Genomic DNA, 7,388 nt, shown 5'->3' with positions numbered 1-7,388 from the left:
TTGACCCCTAAAGTGTGACCTTGATCCGTAAAATGTGACCTTGACCCCTAAAGTGTGACCATGACTCCTAAAGTGTGACTTTGACCCCTAAATTGTGACCTTGACTCTGTATGTATATTATGTATGCTGGATTATATATTATGTATGTATATTATGTATGTGCTCCATTTATGTATTATTTATTCAGCCTAGCTAGCAGCGTGTGGCAATGTTATTACCATATCCCACATGCTTAATTAATGTGCCTGGCGACGTATGTAAGCTGCTAATATATCACTTGCCATACGTCGTCTATAGCAGTTGACAAGGAGCCTAGCTGAGGAGAGCACTACTCTTATCCAGTAAACCGAACCTACAAAACTATACAGGTGTTTGTGTTCTCTCCTGTATATAGAACTTATTATTCAGAACCTAACAGACTCCAAATATGTGACCCTAACCCCTAAAGTGTGATCTTGACTCCTGAAGTATGACCTTGACTCCTGAAGTGTGACCTTGACTCCTGAAGTGTGACCTTGACTCCTGAAGTGTGACCTTGACGCCTAATATGTGACCTTGACTTCTGAAGTGTGACTTTGACTCCTGAAAAGTGACCCTGACCCCTAAAGTGTGACCTCATGACAGATTGGCCACTGGTTCTTGACAAATACCCCGCCACTGCTTCACTGATGACACGGACAGAATTTGATGGAAGGACGGACGGACGGAGGAACAAACGGACGTACTAAAAGATGAACCGATGGACAGACGAAGAAACGAGCCCATGGACGACTAATGGAAGAGCTTACGACCGATTAAACGGACACAACAACAGACGTACGGACGGAGAAGCAAACAAGGGGACAGACGCACAAAGATAAGATTAACGGGGTACACAACAGTGACCTTGTCAAGAAAACGACGGATTTTTGTGGAAAGCTCATCAGGCTGCAGATGACCTCGGTAACTACCCTGTGTTTGTGTTGTATTCTCTCCCCCACCACACACACACACACACACACACACACACACACACACAAACACATCTACCACACACACACACACACACACACACACACACACACAGGCCACCACACACACCCCGACACACCCACGCCACCACACACAATACCCACAATTTCACACCCCACCACACTACTCACACCCCAACACCTCCACCACACACCCCACAACACACCCCAACCCCCACATCCTACAACACCTCAACACCTCCACCACACCCCCCCCCACACACACCCCACCCCACACCCCCACACACCCCAGCACCTCCACACACACCCCACAACACACCCCCACCCCACAACACACACCCCCACCCCACAACACACCCCAGCACCTCCACCACACACCCCACAACACACACCCCACCCACACACACACACCCACCCACACCCCAGCACCTCCACCACACACCCCAGCACCTCCACCACACACCCCAGCACCTCCACCACACACCCCACACACACACCCCCCACCCCAACCCCCACATCCACACCTCAACACCTCCACCACACCCCCACCCCACAACACACCCCAGCACCTCCACCATCCCCACACACCACCACACCCCCACAACACACCCACAACACACCCCAGCACCTCCACCACACACCACCACCACACCCCCACAACACACACACCCCACCCACAACACACACCCCCACCCCACAACACACCCCAGCACCTCCACCACACACCCCCACAACACACCCCAGCACCTCCAACACACACCCCCACCCCACAACACACACACACCCCACAACACACACCCCACCCTACAACACACCCCAGCACCTTCACCACACCCAGCACCAGCACCCCCCACAACACACCCAGCACCTCCACCACACACCCCCACAACACAACACACCTCAACACCTCCACCACACCCCCACCCCAACACACCCCAGCACCTCCACCACACACCCCCACAACACAACACCCCACCCCACAACACACCCCAGCACCAGCACCACACACCCCCCCACAACACACCCAAAGCTCAATTTCATGGTGGATTTGCAAGGAGACGAGCGAGACTGATTATACCATTTAGAAAAAAAAAGAGAAACTAAAAAATAACAATGAATATGATGATGACAACTACGACGATGATGACAAAGACGATGACAAAGACGATGAAGATGACAACAACGATGATGGCAATGGCGATGATGATGACAACGACGATGATGGCAATGGCGATGATGATGACAACGACGATTAATGAAGATGATTATAACAACAAGATGACATCAGTTCTTCTTTGACTTAATCAACAAAAGGAGACGATACATTTTCTTCACTCTATAACTTATACATAATTACTGTAACTGTACCTGTAACTGTACTATCTAAATCTAGGTTAAGGCACCACCACCTATATGATACTGTCACCAACTGTATGATACTGTCACCACCTGTATGATACTGTCACCAGCTGGCAGTTACTGTACAGTCGCGGTCAAAAGTAATCATCCACCCCTCCTTCTATCATACCCGCGAGCTCAAGGCCTTTCTACACGACGGGTCGCAAGAGGGTTTGGGGGGGGGGATAGATGGGGGGAGAGCTAGGGGTGGGGGACCCGAGGGAGCAAGTCAAGGGCCACATACATAGTGAGCGTGTATATGGTCTTTGTAGTTTGGACCATCCATGGCTCTAAAGGTGGGCAATGTGTGAACACCTGAGGAAGGTGTTAAGGTTGGTGGCCTTAACATTGATGGCCGTAGTGAGCCTGGCAGTTGATAGGCCTAAGCTAAAACAACCAACCAAGAGGGCGGGTGTCCAGGGAGGTAAAGGGGAGGTGTCGTGTGGACTTAAACTTTCCCTTAGTTATCTACGCCTTCACTTGAGCTTCAAAGGAAGAATGAGAGTGAACTTTTGGCAGATAATGTGTCATTTGGGTTGATAAGGCGTCTGGCAGCCGTGAGGGAAGGCCTGTACTAGACACTGATCGCTGATAATTCACCTGGTAATACTTTTATGTGACTTTGTGGTGGAGGCTTATAAGAGTATGTTATCTTCACCAGTGTCTCACCTTTAATAGACTCGAGCCGACAATCACACATCTGCTCCGAGACAGTCTGAGAGTGGCTTAATGCTTACTCTGTAGGTTTACTGGGCCGTGGAGGTGACTGAATGTCTTCTACAATATGACAGGAAATAATGAGTTAAGCTATGAATGCCTGTGTGCAACGTGACAGGATATGATGATGTAAGAACCTCTGCCCCTAGTCTAGTTAATCCGGGTAATGACAACCTAAGAGAGGAGGGGGGGGGGGCGTGGCTTTGAGTTGGTCACCACCAGTAACACTAAAGTAGACTGTTACTTGATCACTGCCACCTCCCACCACTACTGTTCTTGAAGAAAAAAATTAATTGATAAAATAAATAAATTAAATGCTGGCTAAAATGTGACTTGTCCACCATTGTGTCCTCGATCCCAAGAAGACTCCAGAAGGTTCTAGAAAAGGGGGGCCACTGGACGGGCTATTGGGAGTCTGTATGACCTGTGGTGGTAAATATTAAAATGAATGTGATTTCCACCCTTGTATTCAATATTTCTCCTCTTATCAACTTTATCACAAATATATAATTATCCTTTGGCTTAAAACCCGAACCACAACCTGAAAAAAATATTAGAAAATGGATGACACGTTATAATGATCATAAAATATTGTATTTAGTGCTATTACAGCCATAAATGAAATGATGAAAGTATACCATTTTTTCTTATGGCTTTTTTTTACACTGTAGCATTTGTTTTTCTTGTCCTACATTTAAGGCATTTTAGCAATTTTCAACCATAATCTATCCACTTTCGCTATATTATTTACGTGTGTCGACAACTGTGACGGTGACCGGTGGTTGGCCAGCCTTTAACCTGCAGTGACAGTGTCTTTGTTGTGGGTTTGTCGCTTGGTACCACAGCTAGTGCTTACGATTTGTTGTACTTTTCCAGAGCATAAAACGGTCACGGCTGCATCAAGGTTACATCGCACCAAAGTGTGTGCCAGGCGGGGGAGGGGTGTGATTCGGGAACGTCCTCTTTTTTTAATGTTCAAATATGGCAACCCTACATTAACTCCCTGACTCACACTACCCGATGATCAATCAGGTGGAACTCAGAACACAAGAAATTACTTTTAAAGTGTAATTTTTTATTTCATAACTTCGGCTCTCAATTTTAATGAGGAGATGGCAACGCTCTTCTAGCACGGGTGACGCCAGGCCCGATAAGCAGGCCCGATAAGCAGGCCCGATAAGCAGGGAGAGGAGGGGGCGAGGGGAGGAGGAGGAGGAGGAGGCGGGGGGAAGGGGAAGGGAGGAGGAGGGAAAAGAGTAAAGAAAAGAAGAGTGGAGAAGGTGGAGGAGGAGAAGAACGAGAAGGAGAGTTATCAGAGGAGAAAGAGAGGAGGAAGGGAGGGAAGAAGGAAGGAGAGCCATTGTCGAAGAGCCATTAGAATTGCCAACAGGTAGTGTAACACAGGTTAAATCGGACGGAAAATCACATATTGTAAATAATGTAGCGTTACAGGAGTACAGGGGTGCTGGTTACAGGGGTACAGGCGTGCTGGTTACAGAGGTACAGGGGTGGTTACAGTACAGGCGTGCTGGTTACAGGGTACAGGGTGCTGGTTACGGTACAGGCGTGCTGGTTACAGGGTAGGGGTGCTGGTTACAGGGTGCTGGTTACAGGGGTGCTGGTTACAGAGGTACAGGGGTGCTGGTTACAGGGGTACAGGCGTGCTGGTTACAGAGGTACAGGGCTGCTGGTTACAGGGGTGCTGGTTACAGGGGTACAGGGGTGCTGGTTACAGGGGTACAGGCGTGCTGGTTACAGGGGTACAGGCGTGCTGGTTACAGGGGTACAGGCGTGTAATAGGCCCCTGTCTCATCAACAGAACATATTATATAAATGGGTCAATACATCTGATATTATATTCAGATTCACCACCCTGTAACTTTCCACTGTCTATGAGTAAGACATGGGTTGGACACGTGAGCGGGCAACTCACCCGAGAGGGAGAGACCCATAGCTCAGCATTTCTGTAAGCACGCACTGCGATGCCCTTGAGCTTCAGTAGCTCACCTCAACTTATATGGAAAGGACGTGACCTAACGTTTATTATACATAAACGCCGTCCCCTTCTCATTCACTCCTAGACAGTGAGACTTACGGTTGATATACACTCAGGAATTATATATACAATCCTTTTATAATAAAACAAGGAACTACCGTTTGGGTTTCGTTACTTAAAACCCAAATATAAATATATGTGAACGGACTGGTTAATTGGACAAGCAGCCGATTCATATAATAATAATAATAATAATAATTAACGGTTTATTGAAAGAGCTTGGCAGCCAGAAGGCTGAAAATATACAGTTACATATTTGGGGAATGGGTTTCGAATTACAAATAATATACAAGTAACATAAGTGATACAAATAAGATATATAATAACTAGATGGGGAAAAGCTTAAACTACAGTGCATTTCAACATAGTGACAGTGCAAGAAGTAGTATTTACTGGGCGTGAATACACTGGTTTATTACAAGTTATTGATAATTTTTACAATGGTTGGGACTGGGCTGTTCTTATAGCGATCAGTTCGTGCACGTATGGGCAAGCGGTGTGTACGGATTCTTCAAACTGGTAGTCGTATCATGACGTCTGTGTTTTGTGAAAAACAGAAAACACACAGTAGTGACCCGTTACATAATCCGAGTGTTTAAAACTATATCCCGTATTGAGACGATATTTAGTGAGTGCTCCTTATCTCTGTCACATACAAATACGTGCAGAATTCGTAATATACATATATTACAGCCTGTTGGTACATATCCAGATTGTGCCGGTTGAAGTAGACCCCACTCAGCATTTTCTAGTTACAGTGTTGCAGTGTTGAAGAAAGGTTTCATAACCTGGACTAACAATTGGTATTTCACTAGCAGCTGAACAGTATTGTTGTGTCGTCAGCGTGAATTACGAAGTTCGGATGTCATCATACAAGATCTCCATATATACGTGGACTGTGAAGACTTGGCACACGGCAGTTTCGCCAGCAACCCAGCAACGACCAGAGTGATAACCAATCATCAGCAGTTTTCTGTTCGCCGGAGGAGGAACTCCCCTAGTTCAAGTGGACTTTTCTCTCACCAAAGCAGAAGCGTTTTCTCTTTGCCAAGGAAACCAGGAGCAGCGTGCCCACACTCCACCCACTCAATTCCGACCTCTTGAAGGATCACATTTCTATACAGACGTAATACTCTGTATAAATAGATATTTAAATTACATAATTCTACACACATGAACACGTTCGAGAGATATCTTCACACCTATAGGTTCGTCGGATAGGATTATTTCAATGATAAAGTGTCGAATGTAAAATTAATGTATTGAAATCCTATAATTTACAGTGGTTTGTAAGTGTCTGTCTTCTTATTGATAGTTTAATAATTAACTACAATTCATATTCATTTGTCTTGTAAATGAGAGGCAAGTGAGCTGCTTACTGTTAAGTATTCATTGACCCAAGGGGGCTAATAGATAATTTCTAAGTTTCCCATGTCTAATGTAGATGAAATCGAACGCCTAGCGCAACTGTTTGCTTATAACCAACTCGTCGATGATCAAGCCCAGACTGACATAGATTTTGAGTATGGAACACAGTTAAATGAGTCGGTAGGAAGTAGTGAGAAAGTTATAGACGAATCATTTGACGACTTAAACCGTCGTACCCTACGGTCTGGTAATCACTATAGTACCTCACCTAAGTATACAAAAGCAGTTACCCCTGTTACAGGTGATAGTGTGTCTGTTGCTAAATCGGTAACAACCTTATTAACCCAGCCTTCTGTTAGGAGTAAGAATACTAACTTGCTTAATACTAACACTACAATGGCGTCCTCTAACCCTCACACCAGTACTACTAACACACCTAAAGCTGATAATGTTATTAATATCATGCAGTGCGGCGACTATGTTCGAAATTTCACGGGACAAGATGATAGGTTCGCGCATGTATCTCAGATGGCGCACATGCCTCACTCCCAGACTCCTTATGCGACACACTTAGCTCAGATTGCTCCTCCCCGCCTAACATTTAAACAGAAAACATCCTTACGATGCGCACATTGTAATAAACGTGGCCACGTAATGAAAGATTGTTTTCAGCTCCAAGGTTCGAAATTTCACGGGACAAGATGATAGGTTCGCGCATGTATCTCAGATGGCGCACATGCCTCACTCCCAGACTCCTTATGCGACACACTTAGCTCAGATTGCTCCTCCCCGCCTAACATTTAAACAGAAAACATCCTTACGATGCGCACATTGTAATAAACGTGGCCACGTAATGAAAGATTGTTTTCAGCTCCAAG

General features: G+C 45.9%; 1 protein-coding gene across 1 annotated transcript in view; it reads left to right on the top strand.

Moving 5' to 3' along the window:
• The first annotated feature begins 329 nt into the window (after positions 1-329).
• The window catches only part of LOC121859091, a 20,863-nt gene continuing 13,804 nt past the window's right edge, over positions 330-7,388 (top strand). The window contains exon 1 of the mRNA XM_042355761.1: positions 330-370. The gene's annotated coding sequence lies outside the window, so the exon portion shown is untranslated. The remainder of the gene's footprint in view (positions 371-7,388) is intronic.

Source organism: Homarus americanus, unplaced genomic scaffold (assembly GCF_018991925.1).
Source record: "Homarus americanus isolate GMGI-L3 unplaced genomic scaffold, GMGI_Hamer_2.0 scaffold50924, whole genome shotgun sequence".
In the NCBI taxonomy this organism is placed as follows: domain Eukaryota; kingdom Metazoa; phylum Arthropoda; class Malacostraca; order Decapoda; family Nephropidae; genus Homarus; species Homarus americanus.
Note: the sequence above shows the minus strand (reverse complement) of the source record. Positions and strands in the feature narration are given on the sequence as shown.